General features: G+C 34.6%; 1 protein-coding gene and 1 long non-coding RNA gene across 3 annotated transcripts in view; one reads left to right on the forward strand and one right to left on the reverse strand.

The window, feature by feature from the left end:
- The window catches only part of LOC106883439 (uncharacterized), an 11,572-nt gene extending 8,602 nt beyond the window's left edge, over nucleotides 1-2,970 (forward strand). Inside the window, exon 3 of the long non-coding RNA XR_001411131.2 lies at nucleotides 2,604-2,970. This is a non-coding gene — a long non-coding RNA (uncharacterized LOC106883439). The remainder of the gene's footprint in view (nucleotides 1-2,603) is intronic.
- The window catches only part of LOC106883440 (adenomatous polyposis coli homolog), a 188,253-nt gene that overhangs the window by 121,653 nt on the left and 50,839 nt on the right, over nucleotides 1-15,761 (reverse strand). The gene's annotated exons all lie outside the window — the stretch shown is intronic.

Here is a 15,761-nt window from a genome sequence, read left to right on the forward strand (position 1 = left end):
CTGCCCTATGATTAATAATGATATTATATATATATATATATATATATATATATATATATATCCTCCCCACCCTCACTTACACGTACATGTGCCACATGCATGGGGTAAAGAATTCTCTTGAAGATAAATAAAATCAGGACTGTTTCAGAAGAAACCAGATACGCTGTTATTGCCACATATAAATTATATAAGCATATAAATTTTACCTGACTTGCTTACTGATGAAAGCATAAAGGGGGTTTGTATAACTTCATTTTACTCACAAGCACAAAACCCCACAGTGTTTCTTTACACACACACATCTACATATTATATACATACACACAACTGAGTTTTATGAAGCTATTATGAAACAAGTGAATTAGTAGAATTAGCTGAGCATTGGACAAAATGACTAACTCTATTTACTTATGTACTTTTCCAATCTGAGTTCAAATCCTGCCAGGTTTAATGTTACCTTTCACGGTTTGGGAGTCAATAAAGTAAGCCACAACACCAAACTGGGTGCAGCTGTAACTACCCAATCAATGCAGCAATTATTTTTGTCTTACCACTAACTGAGGGTATTCTTCATTCTCAGCTTTGGTCTATTCCTCATATGCATCTGCCATATCCATGTGTACGTATGTGCTTACATGTTTGTGTGCATGTATGTATCTCTTGTTTGGTGTTGGGATGAGGCCTTGTATATACTTAAAATCATCATAAATTTATAATATGACATAAAATCTTAGTTGAGATATTTTGAAATATAAAAAATGTCTCGTTTTACTAGTTTCTTTTTAATGCTAAAAGAAAGAATACAGAACAGGAGAGAAAACACCCTCTTGGGCAAGCTTGGTAGAAAGAACCCTGTTTGCTGGGATGCTCTCACTGCATTCACCTGCAGCTTCTTTCTTGCTTCTCTCTCACTGTTCTCTCTTCATGACCTCTCCATCTAGAATGCTCATGCAGCTGTCTTCCTCTGCTCTCCTCCTACCTCTATGGTCTTCTTCTCCTCATTCTACTTTCTTGTCTCACCAGCCTTTCTTTCTCTTACCACTTTCATACTCATCACTGCCCCCCCCCCCCCTTACACCTCTTTCACTGTTATCTTTGCACAGTCTCCTTACCCAAGATGCTTTTTTCTGCTTTCCAAGCACTCTCACTCCTTATTTCAATATCTGCCAGCTTCTCTTTCTCCCACTTTAACCTCTTCACAGCCTCCCTGTCTGGGATGCTTTCTCTGCTCTCCTCCCTCCCACCAACTTCTATGGTACCCTCCAACTACACTCTCCATCACCCTTCTTGCTGCATCCACCTACCGTTCCCTCACCCTCCATACATCTCCTTTCCATTGCTGTACTCTACTCTCCACACAGCTTCTCCACCTCCTTAACACCTTCTCATCTCTTCTTCTCTGGCCTACACCCACAATACTTCAAACCTCCTTCACTTCTTAACCTGGCCAACCACCATGCCCCCACCCCCTGCCCTCAATTAGCCCTGTTTGGATTCCTAACCCTACTCACCTTGTCTATCGTTCATGTTCTTTCTCCCACTCCCTTACATCTTAGACCCTTACATTTATAATATGAGATAGCATTGAATCTCCCAACACAACTCATCTCATAACCCTTACCACTGTTCCCCATCCCCACTTCATTAATATTTGACACTAATCTCTTCTTCCCTTCTCCTGGCCCTTATTCTCTCTTCCTAAAGCATAAACACTCTCCACAACCACATTCTCATAACTATAAATCTGCTTCTTTCATCGTATTACACTGAAATTAAATGAGAGCTATTATAAAACATGAATCCAAGAAAAGAAAAAAAAATGCACACAGAACCCCATGGGACTCAAACCACATATATCATAATCCAGATGACAATGCCAACCTTTGCACCAACATGACCAGGCAAACTTTCTCCACTCAAATTTGTATAAAGCATCAGTCATCAGCTAGGCTGTTTGTATCTCTCTTGCCTACCACACAAGGTCTTTGGTATTTTGTAGCACTTAACCTTAGGCTACACAAAAATCTTTCATGTTATAATTTTTATTCATCATTTAACATAGTTTACATATCTGAAATTCTTAATGTCATTATGATTTTGAAAGGACCTACAGCATACTTACATCAGTAGCATATAATAAAGAATGAAACCTTTCTGAAACTATAATCTAAAGAACAGCTTTTTGAGTTCTTTAGTAGGTAGACTGTAAGGAAGTAACTAAACAAACAACAAAAGAGTCATCTAGTTACAACAGAAGTTGGCTACCTAATATGATTTTGCTTTCTAACAGAAGCTACATAAGCATTATGCTGCTGTTTTAATTTTGGAGCAATCTCAATGAAACCCTAGAGAAATAAGGTTTTGCTTGGGTCTAGTTGTTTTCTCGAGCTATGAAATATGAGTAGCATACCAGAGCAGAAGGGAATCCTAAGGGGGTGAATAGAGAAAGTGCAGGCTCTTGCTTTTAAAAATAACAGAAATAAGCCAAATTTAAAAGCAAAAGTTTATTTGTGCAGTAATTTAAAATACTGGATTTAGTTTATCAGAATAATAAAATATAAATTATTTTCAACTCAATTCTACATTCTTCTTCTTATTTTCAGATTTTATATTATTATTTATTAATGATTTCTTACAAGGACAGAAAGAAAAATCTCTAAGTTTGCAGGCTACAATCAGTACAGTGAATCTCAGGGTGCTAGAGTTGCAGTAACAGTTGAATGCCAGACAAAAATGTTTAAGGCAGCAAGCTGGCAGAAATGTTAGCATGCCGGGCGAAATGTATAGCGGTATTTCGTCTGGTGTTACGTTCTGAGTTCAAATTCCACCGAGGCCGACTTTGCCTTTCATCGTCGATAAATTAAGTACCAGTTATGCACTGGAGTCGATGTAATCGACTTAATCCCTTTGTCTGTCCTTGTTTGTCCCCTCTGTGTTTATTTAGCCCCTTGTGGGCAATAAAGAAATAATTAAAAATATGTTTTATATTTAGTTTTATAATTTTATATTTTGAGTTTAAATCTCAACAAGATCAACTTTGCATTTCATTTCCTTGACATTAATAAAAAAATGTACAATATACTGTGTGCAATTTAATTGATTACACACCTCCCTTGAAAATTTGTGGTCCTGTACCAATATAAGACATTCTTATGAATTTAAATTATTGACATACGGTTAAAATGCTGATGGTTCATAATCTACCAAAATCCACTCATAATCTACAATAACCCAGCGCTATTAATAGAAGACACTCGCTCAAGGTGTCACACAGTGGGGCTGAACCTGAGATCAACCAAAAAAAGAATCAATCAAAAGCAGATGCAATTGAAAACCACTTCTTTTTTGAAGAATAGATAGCACAGAACTAAGAATTTGACTAAAGGGAATCACACCAACTTACAACAAATGTCACACCTTTAACCCCTTTTGCTATATTAGAGCATAATTAACATGAAATTTTGATGAAAGGTTTTAATTTAGATCACTAACGGGATGCATTCTCAGGTGGATTGATAAACCAATCTTTGGTTAACAAACTAAAAATCATACAAACACAAACACTCTCTCTCTCTCCCTCTCTCTTTCAATCTCTTTCTCTCTCTTTCTCTAAACATAATACTGTGACTATTAAAACTTTGATACTGCGGCTGTTCTGTTAAAATTTACTCTAAGAGCTAATACCAGTTTTATTTTGTAATTTGCCAGGTCACACACAACCTTCAAGTTTTAATGTGGTGTCATCTGAAGGTGAACTTAGGGTGATATCTTGCACATCTAAAGATAAGTGATGTTAACAGGACAACATTGTTGAATTAATTAAATGTTGGGGCAGACTTTCATGCAGAGAATGTAGGTTTAAAACTAGGTGCTTAGGATGCTGTTTATATTGTTGTTGTGGTAGAGATTGGTTTAGCCCAGCTCAGTCTGCATGAGCAGACTCTCGGTCAAAAGCATTTCAGCAAATGAACATTCTGTCCTAGAATCATGAAATTAAATCAACTCTTGTACACTACTACTACTACTAATCATAATGATGATGGTGAGAATAATAATAACAACATCCACCACCACCACCAACAACAACAACTACTACTGTGTACCTAGAACTACATTATCCAATGTTTTCTTATTTTAAAATCATCATCATCATCATCATTTAACGTCCATGTTTTCTGTTTGTTTATATATGAAGCAAGATTCTAACTATGTAGAGCATTCAATATAATGTTGGCGCCACTCAGATTATTGAAACATATTCAACCTGCTTCAAACAGGAAATATAATAAGAAAGTAAAAAAAATTTTTTTTTTAAGTATTAAAAAAATTCTTCCGCAGTTCTTCAATATCTCACAAACCAGGATTCTTTTTAAATAGTTACCAAGAAAAATTTCATATGAAATTAAATCAACTCTCATATTCTGCTGCTGCTATTACTACTTATTTTATCAAATCTGGAAGAATGGAAAGTAAAGTCCCCTACCCAACCACCATCACACACACGCACAAAAGTGAAGAATATAGAGAAATATGAATTACAAAAAAATATGGATACTATGAAGCATTCATTTAGATTCTATACTGATGGCACCCATCACCCAGTCAAGTATTAGAAATAGCAGTCATATCACCCTCAATTCCTACTCCGTCATCTTAGAAAAGAAAGATGCCTAAAAAATGTAGAATCGGTATGGCTGGTTTAAATGCAAAAGGGTTAAAGTTATCATGAGCCATTCTTTTCCAAGCTAATAATATACTCAGCATCATTGTCTTGATATAACTTGATGTGTGTGTGTGTGTGTGTGTACACATATACATAGGTGTGTATACATAAGAGTATTTGATGGTGTATGCGTGTATGTCTATGTGACAGCATGTGTGTGTGTGTATATATACATGTATGCATAATGGTGTGCATATGTACGAGGTGCATTCAAAAAGTATCTAACTTCATTATTTTCTCACCAAAACTAATGCCACATGGGCAAAGTCCTTTGGGTGGGAGGTGATGCCACCCTTTCTGAGTGTGCATGAAAAGTTTTGAGCCAGTAGGACACGTCAGTTCCCAGCTGTTATACCCAAAGTGCAAACATGAAATGTGTGCTTGTCAGATTTTGGTTTTCAAGCAAGATGACTGAATGCATCAAGCAGAGATATTGCATCAAGTTTTGAGAAAAGCTTGGTGATACTCAAGCTCACATTACCCAGAAGATTCAGCAAGCCTTTGGTGATGATGCCATGGGCAAAACTCAGATCAAGGAGTGGTACAACTGCTTCAAACATGGGCACACCTCAGTGGAAAGTGAGGCATGCTCAAGCAGACCATTCACAAACCAAAATGCGGAGTCAACTGAGAAGGCATGGTGAATAGTCATAGAAAACCATTGTGTAACAAGGGAACTGCTCATGGGGTGGGAATAAGCACAGAATCAGTGCATTCCATTGTAACAGAGGATTTGTGCATGTGGAGGGTGTTGGTGAAATTCATCCCCATGGTGTTGGCAAAACAGTTGAAGCAACTCTGCATGGAAATCACTCAAGACATGCTGGACTGTGCAAACTATGATCCAGAATTCATGAAGACTAACGTCACAGGCAATGAGACATGAGTTTATGATTACGATCTTTAAACCAAGTTCCAGTCCTCCCAGTTGAAGCATCTGTCATCACTAAGGCCCAAAAAGTACAACAGATTCACAGCAATGTAAGGGTAATGTTGACCTGTTTTTTTACTCCTGTAGTATCGTGCATCATGAATACACACCACAAAGCCAAACAATCAATGAGGAATATTACCTGGAGATTATTTGTCATCTTGGTGAGGTTGTGCCTTGAAAGCAGCCAGACATGTGGCTGGTGAAGAATTGGCAACTTCACCATGACAGTGTACCTGCTCATTCTGTCCACACAATCCAGGCTTTCCTGGTCAAGTACAGCACTTTACTTGTTCGACAGGCTTCCTACTTTTTCAACTTGTCAAGGTGTGGCTTCTGGCTTTTCCTCAAACTGAAAAACTGTGTTGAAAGGGAAGCGATTTGAGTCACATGAGGGAACTTATGAGAAAAGCAATGGCAGAGCTCCATAGCATTCTAGAGAAGATGTTCCAGAGGTTACTAACGGTGGCAGAATCGTTAGGAGAAGTGCATGAACTCCTAAGGGGAGTATTTTGAAGGGAATTAAATAAGATTTGTGAAATGTACAAAATGGTTTTTTTTTTTATGGCCAGAGGTCAAATACACTTTGAATGCACCTCATATGAGATGGTGCAAATGTGTGTATGTCTGTGTGATAACAAATATGTGTGTATGTGATGGTATGTGGGAGTGAGTGATGGAGCTGATTGCTTGCAGACAACTATTTAAATTAATTTATTTCATGTAGAACAAAAATTGACTTTTCAAGAGAAAAAAAATGAAAAAAAGTCTTTCTTTTTAATCTTTTGTTTATTTCTAAGATAAGAAAAGGAAGAGAGTACAAGATTAGCTAGATAAAGCAAATTAAGTGACTGCTGACTTTTAAACTAATTAAATAAATATAGATAGAATAAAATAAACTAAGTGCATAAAAATAATAACAGCACTTATTGACTGAAATTTCATCAGATATTTATAGCGTTTCACAAAACATTTACATTTCGTTTTGGAGGAAGTCAACTTCAGAATAGAAATACAGTTTGTACAAAACAAAGTAGCAGTGGATGGTGGAATGAAGGAATATAACTGATTAAAAAAAAAACAAAAAAACACACACACACACAAAGCAAGAGAATTACTGAAAAAAAAATCTTTGTACTAGGTATCCAATATTTTATTATACAACATTCCAGTTCCGAAATGTCTGGTGCAAAGTATTAGCATAATGAAAACAGATCTTCTTTAAGTTGATAAAGAAAGAAGAAACTTGTTTAAACTGGAAGTAAAATGATAAGCAGAAAGTAATAGATATGTTATATCTGATGTTGAAATAATATTGAGATAAACCTTTATGCATAAAACGCCGAATATATCTAACACAATGGTATAGGTAATTAGAGATTAAGAGAAAAAAATTGGGTGATGGTGAGAGATGCTGAAATGAAAAAAAATCAAAGGAGGAGGATAAAGAGAATGATTACGATGAGGAAGAGGTGAGGTGGACCACAACATGTTGATGAAATCTTTTATAACCGAAGCAGAAAGATATGTATTTTGCAATTTATCTCTCTTCTTTTAGTTTTTTCTGCTTTTAATGCTAACTTATCAGTTTGGTTTACCTCGGATTACAGATTTCTAATAATAGCCAGTATAAATGGAGACTTGGAAAACTTAAAAAAAAAAAAAGCAAAATATAAAATCTGACAAGCACATACCAGAACTTAATGAAACAGTCAACATAATTCCATTAAAAAAATCATCTTTAAAAACATAGATAAAATAATTACACCAGGTTTACAAACTTACATTGTTTACTTAACGTTATGACACTCACACACACACACACACATTTCTTTGACGCATTAGCATTTGTTCAAAAGAAATGGAATAATCAAGTGAATCAACTCTAGTATATGACTGGTACATCTATAATCAGCATCAACATGGGTTAAACTGAGAACTAGTTTTGCCAAAATTAAATTCCATATTAATTTATTCGAAAACAACTATTCTTCAAAATAAAGACCATCATAATGTATTTAGCTTAATCATTTATGAGCTTGGCATTTTCATTGACCTATTGACATATAAATAGATAAATACATAAATAAATAAATAAACTAAAAAAATATGAAGGATGATGGCAAAGAAGACATTTAGCTGAAACAGTTCAAGAGTGTTAAGAATACTGAATGTGTGTGTGTGTGTGTGTGTGTGTGTGTGTGTGTGTGTGTGTGTGTGTGTGTGTGTGTGTGTGTGTGTGTGTGTGTGTGTATGTGTCTGTCTGTCTGTCCATCTATATGTATAAATATTTGTGTGTGCATTCTCATCCAAGTTCATTTGTTTTCTGGATGGATACTTCTGTGTACTGCCTTGGGCAAGAGCCTTCTATTGTAACCACAGGTGGGCCAGTGTCTTATGGGTGTAGCAGATAGATGGAAATTGTGCAGAAGACCATTTTATATATGCATGTGTGTGTTTATATCAGCATGAAATTGCTTGACATTTACTTCAGCAGTGACGATTATGTCTCTTACAGACAAAATGCCCAGCAGCAGTTCAACATGTTAAAGCCTGGAATAAAGTACCTTACTTATAAAACCAGTGAGGGTTGGTGCAAGGGCATCTGACCATAGAATCCTGTCTGAAGAAGTCATGCCTAATTCGTGACAGCATGGAAAAGTGGATGTAAAAACAAAGATGATGAAATATGTGTGTGCATTCAGATATGACAGCTGTGTCGGTGTGGACATGGATAACATGTGCTGGTTAAGAATGTGCTGACACAACTGTGATAGGCATAAACATGGTTGAGTGCTTAAGAAGCTCACTTCCCAATCACATAGTTTCAGGTTCAGTCCTACTGTGTAGCACTTTGGTCATGTGTCTTCTGCAATAACTATGGGCTGACCAAAGCCTTGAGTGGATTAGGTAGATGGAAACTCAAAGAAGCCATTGAGTGTGTGTGTGTGTTTATGTGCACATATGTTTGACTCCTTGTCTTGATATTCATTGATAGTTGTAAATGAACATCATCATATAGGCAGTGCCTTTTGTTTCCAATTGTTCATGAAAGCATTTCTATAGGGAAATATTAACTCACTTGGAAACATGAGTGTTGGTAGTAAGAAGGGCATCTGGTTGCAGAAAATCTGTCTCAATGAATTTCATCAGAGCCATGCAAGCATGGAAAAGTGTATGTTGATGAGAAATATACAAAAAAGAAGAGAGTAAATGATACCTGTATCAAAGAAAATGAGGGGGAAAAGTGGTGTGATATGTTTGGATATTAAGACATTGGGCCTCAGGGGTAAGACAACACAATCAAGAAGAGTGGTGAAACGATGTACTTGAAAATTGCACAGCCCAAGTTAATATAGAATAGGAAAGATATAATTATGACGATGATATAAAAAGTAAATTAAGCATATATCAAGAAACAGATATCTCTTACAAAATATTTGTTCTAAAATTAAAAGTTGATATATGGTGGGGAGAGGAGAGAAAAAAAACCACTATCTGATTAATGTTTGAGCAAAAGTAGTCACAAAATAATTTTTTAAAAAAACATTAAAATTTAAATAAAAACTAATAAGACTACTAATGAAAGTTTATGAACATAGTTCAGTTTTTTGAATAGTTATGTGATGGTTGAGAGTGTCAGAACGCAACAGCTATTAATCTGCATTAACAGCTGGTTGGTTGATATAGTTCCTGTTGCAGTTCTAAATGAACTAATCAGCTAATTGACTGAGAAATAATTAGAAGCTATATGTCAAGATAATCACTTCTATCCTGGAGATCCATCTTAATTGATTAGAGAAAGAGAGAGGATGGGAATATATGAAGTGTATATATTAAAAAAAAAAAAGATTGTATAAAAGAAAAAATTGCAACACTATCAATAATAGACAAATTTTGTTGATGGTTCAATGACTGCAAGTAATGTTAGACTCTTTGACCTTCTTGCATTTGCAGGTTTCATTTGAATTGCAGTGCAGTCCGAAGACTAGTGTATTTATTAATTATATATAATAAATTAATTAAATAAATGTCTTACAGATATAAACATTATTATGCTTCTTATAGCTGGTGGCATATTGAACAATATTCTGCTATAGATAGTATCCTTTATTCTTATTAACAAAATACTAGGTTGAGGAAAAAGTTTGTGTGCTGTGTTAAATTAATGCTTTTTTTATATATATTTTTGTGGTGTCATGTCACGTTCAATGGTGACTCACTGTTGAAAATTACCCAAGACTTGTTCATTGAAAACGCGCTTTGTTTCAACAAGACAATGCAAAGCTGCATACTGCCAGAAAGACCAGCAACAAGATTGAAGAATTGGACAGTGTGGAAGTTCTGCTGCATCAGCCTACAGTACAGACATTACTCCATCTGACTACAGTCTCTTCCAATCAATGTAGCACTTTATGAAAGGTTGCCGATTTGAGTCATTTGATGAAGTTGAAGAAGCTCGTCAAGAATTTTTCGATTCAAAGCCAAAGGATTGGTACTTTGACCAAATTCAAAAGCTTGCAGATCATAGGCAGAAGGTTGTAGAAAATGACGGTCTTTATTTTGAAGAATAGTTGTTTTCAAATAAATTCTTTCATAAAAAATCATTATTTTAAAACAGCGCACAAACTTTTTCCTCAACTTAGTAGTTTGTGAGTGTGTGTGTGTGTGTGTGTGTGTGTGTGTGTGTGTATCTATGTATGTAAGTATGCATGTATGTACATATATCTATAAATATATATAATCATAGTTTAGCATTCACTTTTTATTTATGTGTGTGTGTGTGTGTGTCCTTGTCTTGACATTGCCAATAATTGTTAACAAAACATTAGTCATACAAGGAGTAATTTTTTGTTTGAAAACTGTGAAAACATGTCTAGACAGCTTGGAAGCAGATGAGTGTTGGTGACAAGAAGAGCATTCTACTACAGAAAATCTGTGTCAAGCATGGAAAAGTAGACCCTAAAATGATGATAATATATACAGTGACACCTTCTCATCTCCTTGTCATTCACTATTACTCAAGCCATTTATATAAAATAAGATGGTAAGGGACCTATCAGCGTTCAATCACTCTACCACACTCCTCATCACTCTGCCTCTCTTACTCATCATGAAGCTAATGTATAAAACAATGCATTGAACTTATTGTACTCCTTACACTTAACCTTGACATTTTCTGTAGTGCTAGTTATTGCTCTCTCTCTGACCACAATTGCTGTTTCTACCATCATACTCTTGCTCTCTTCACCTACCCATCTTAACTCATCTGTTCACTCTCTCTCCTCTATACATCTCTTTGGTCACATTCTGAAACATACAGGTCTTAGAGTGGTGAGTATTCTTTGCTCTCACAGTGTACAAGGCAATGCTTTTCAGGTTAACATCACAATAAAATGAACCCAGTACATGCTGTAAAATGGTTGGTGAATGAATTGCAAAAGCATAAGGTTAGGAGGATCTTTTAGTCATGTCTTAGTAAAGACATGACAGCTCTCTAATGCTGGTGTCATGATAAAATGCACCAAATACACTGATGTGATTAGTGATAGAAAGGGTATCTAACCATAGAAGCCAAGCCCAAAATCCTCCAACCTGTCTACAAAAGCAGTGGTCCCCAATAAGAACTGACTTGGATCATAATGATTTACCCAGCCCATACCAGCATGGAAAGCAACTATAAAGATGATGATGATGATGATGATATCTGTATCACTTTCAATTTCATTTTTCTTATTGGAATTATATTTTAATTCCTAGAAACTCCTAACATTGAGGTTTGGCAAAACAATAGTAGTTGGTTATTTAGTGGAAAGAAAATAAATGTCGAAGTTGAATTTGTATTGAGTAAATAATGATTGTATTCTCTCTCTAACATTTCCATTCTTACTCACCTTATATTATTTAACACTACACATACACTTGAACTTTTTTATTTCTAATGTTTAAATACCACATAGATAAATATTGATTTTTATCTTAGTGGCCTCATTTAGTTCTGGTTTCTCTTTGAAATATCAATCTAATGGGTTTAAAAAGTAGTTACTAAACTGAAATTATCTCCTTCCTCCTTTCTTCTTTAGATTTTCATTTAAAATTGTTGTTTCTAACTTTCATATAAGGCCACAAAATATATAGTTAATTGTATCAATTCTGGTACAATACTGGATTGAATGGATAAAAGGCAAAATAAACTGATGGGATTTGAACTTAGAATGGGAAAATGATGTAACAAAATGGTACAAAGCATTTAGTCAAGCACTTTACTATTTCACTTTCTTCCTTTTTGTGTGTGTGTGAAATAATGGCTTGCTACTTTATTGTTTAGTTAGTAGAAAAAGCAGTGCCCAAGAATCTCTACAAGGCCTCCAAGACTGGCAAGAAGCCAGGAAGATATCCCGGCCTGAATACTTCCAACATTAATGGATTCCACAAAAGGTAGTCAAGGAACAGGTGGTAGTGTTAAGCCAGGTGATGGGTTAACTCTACCACACAAGTAGGCCACAACAGGATTTGAACTCCAAGAGCAAAGCACTGGAACAAATACTGTTGGGCATCCAGTCCAATGTTTTAACAATTTCACCAACCCACCTTTCTAGACTAATACATTATCACCCCATGAAGGATGAAAGGTAATGTTGAGCTTGGCAGGATTTGCACTCAGAATGCAAGAAGCCAGACTAAATAACTCAAGTCATTTCACCTCATGTTTCAACTCTGCCAATTCACTTTACTTATCTAATAAGCCAATGTTGAAAAGGATGGTTAAACCTGGTTATTATATCAGCTCCTTCTGACATGGCAACAAACTGGCAGAATTATTAGAGCATTAGAAAAGTGCTTTGCAGTATTTCTCCAGGCTCTTTATAGTCTGAGTTCAAACAACACTGTGATCAAATTCACATTTCTGGCATGATTAAAAAAAGTACCTGACAAATATTAGGGTTGATGTATTCCCTCCCTTCAAAATTGCTGGTTTTGTGTCTAAATTAGAAATTATATTCCTTCTGGTGATGCATATATGTACTTATTAATCTTGGAAAACAAAACAAGTTGATCTCAGTTGGATTTCAAAAGAAAACTAAGAAGATGATCGCAACAAAATACCAGAAGTAACTAGCCTAAATATATCTGTTGCAACTTTGTCTCAAAACACCTCTAACAATAATGGTTTGATATTCTGCTAGAAAAATCAAGAAATTCATGCATCCATATCGAAAGTAATGTAAATTTCTATGGGTTTGACTTCCTGGCACAATGAAAGCAGATGAAAAGAACAGAGAATCATATTTAGGGAACAAATAACAAAAAAGAATTTAGATGCAAATAGATCAAAGATAAGTAATGTTTAGAGGGCACTAACCAAATATCATTAACCTGACAAAGTAATCAAAATTGTAAAAATTACAGCCTTCAGAGGCAAACAAGAATAAATGATATGGAAAAGAAAGTACAGAAGCTTTCTCAGTATATATATATCAAAACAAGTAAAATTATAAATGACTCCAATACCCACAAGAGACTTAAGAGCAGATCATCATCTATGATTTATTACATAAAACGAGGTGGGGAAGATACAGCCATCATTGGATGCTAGTCTAATGAAAGCAAAGTTCCAGGATGATGTGATTTCTATTCATGACAGCTGTGTGAACTGAAGCATATAGAATTAAGTATGCTACTCAATTACACAGCACTATGCCTACAGTGGATATGAACCTATGTTCTATAAGTTGGTAATCTAATACCACCTTATCATCAAACCAATGAAGTGGTAATTAAGAAGCTGGACCTGAGACCAATAGCAATAATTTCAGAAAAGGATAATTTTATCCAACATTTTGAGGTTGATCGTCAATAAAATAGTGAACATTAACTGATACAATACATTAGCACAGGTATATTTTCCTTGTGCTACATAATTCAAATTCTGTCATCAGCTTCTTTACATTTCATTCTATCAAGATGTACAAAATAAATACTAATGAAACTGCAGCTTCTTTTGGATTAGGTATAAAGGCCCTATATATTTAGAAGAATGGAGAGTAAGATGCATGCATTTCCCAAGGGTGTTAGCAATATGAATGAAAGTAAATTAGCTTAAAGGAGGAATTGAAATTGTGTCACAATTTCAGCTTGAGGAGAGCTTACATCTTGTTCTTTGCCACAAGTACCAACAGTATAGATATTTTAACATAAGCACAAGATATCAGGTTTATTAGGGAAAAAATTACTTTAAGGGTCTCTTAAGTCTAATGAGATTTTAAGAGTTTGCGAAATTAATATTACTGATATCCAGTTTGAACATTTGCAGGCTAAGCCTGTAGATGATAGACCAAGGACCAGCTGATGGTATTAAGCTAGGTAATGAAAGAAACCTATCATTTGCTGTATATCTCCCAAGCAAAGACAATTAACTCTCAAAGGCTCAAATAGATGGTTAATAAAAGTAAAGTATTAGGTATTAGTTAAATTTATGTAAATACTTTATTCTGGGATGATAAAAGTGCCACTTAAATGGCCAGTGATATGACTTATGTCAGATAACCTTCTTAGGTTTCAGTCAGTTCCAGCAATATTTAACCTTTTAGCTGTCATATTTCTGATGAGAAAGTTAATTTTGAAAATAATGAAGAATTCAATAAAATAACTTTGTCATAATTAAACTGGTGTTTAGAACATAAATTAATGTGAAATTTTGATAAAAGGCTTTAATTTAGATAATTTGAAACAGAAAATTTGTATCATAATACAAGTAGGCTGGAATCAAAAGAATTAACTTAATAACACCCTGTAGCCTTACTGACTAAAATGAAATATTCTTCCTGCTTGAAAAAAGTGGAATAAACAGAGGCCCCACAATCAAAGCTGCATTTTTCACTTAGCAACATCATGTTACTAAAGGTTTGGCCATTGAACTGTGCTACATTCATGTAATAACATTTAATTCCCTCTAGGCATTTTTGTTTTTAATTGTACTTAGACTTAATGGGGTAAAAACATTTTTTTGTTTTTCTTCAAATTATGAAGTAAACATTCAGTGAACAGTGTCAATAATTGTATATTTATTTATAGGGTAAATTACGATTGTGATTATCAATTTCAGAAACACTTATGAAAAGTTCTATAAAAGATTGTTCCTGATAAAGACTAATAATGCATATAATAAATCTCAGGAGGCACAGTCTACAAATTAACTGGCAAGCTAAAAACAGCAAGTGTAATTGGCAGGAGTAAAGTTAAACAGTATATAGAGTAGAATTACAAGTGCAGTTTGTTCTGTCAAGCAGAATATTACTTTGGTAAGATTTCTCACAACAAACAAAACCACTGCCTGCTGAATTACATTCCTATATTATTGCACTTCTTTAACCTAAACAATTTCTTTTCTCTATTATAAGGCTATTAAAAAGTTATTAAAATGTAGCAGTGGAGCATAATCCAGCTCACTCCTCTGGATAAATTATTAAGCGCTGACTAGAATGCAATGGAATTCACAAAGGCTCTTCAGAAATTACTCAACAGCAGCAGTAATGACACAATACTCTTCAGTACCTTAATATAAAAGCCAATGAGTCAGTTGTCTGGTTATAGGAAAGTTTGTTGAGAATAATTAAAGTATTGTCCTGGAGAATTTCAGCTTTTTCTATATCTACACAGCAATTCATGAAAAAAAAAAGACAATTCCACATTCTATAATTACTCTTTAATGTAGTTTCATTATCTGTATTAAGAAAACACATTCAATCTATGAAAAAGTTACTTCCATGAAACTCTCACTACTTTAGTGGAGATAACCTTTCATGGATTTAATATTTATCACATCAGCAAACAAAGAAAAATTATACATAGAAAGGGCAGCCATGTACAAACATACAGACATAGAAATATAACTTTCAAAGATGTTTATTATTTAGCCACCAGTTCAGACTTGACTGAGCAGATCTATGATGAAAAGTAGTCCAACAATCACCATAGTCTTTTCTTTTAAAGACAACAGAATGTAATTTGCCCCTTTCACATTCAGATTACTCTCAAATGTAATGCATATTTATACACTTAGTTTTTGATCAATCATGCATTATCTTATAGCTTCAAGATTTCAAT

The sequence above is a fragment of the Octopus bimaculoides genome, chromosome 4 (genome assembly GCF_001194135.2).
Source record: "Octopus bimaculoides isolate UCB-OBI-ISO-001 chromosome 4, ASM119413v2, whole genome shotgun sequence".
NCBI lineage: Eukaryota > Metazoa > Mollusca > Cephalopoda > Octopoda > Octopodidae > Octopus > Octopus bimaculoides.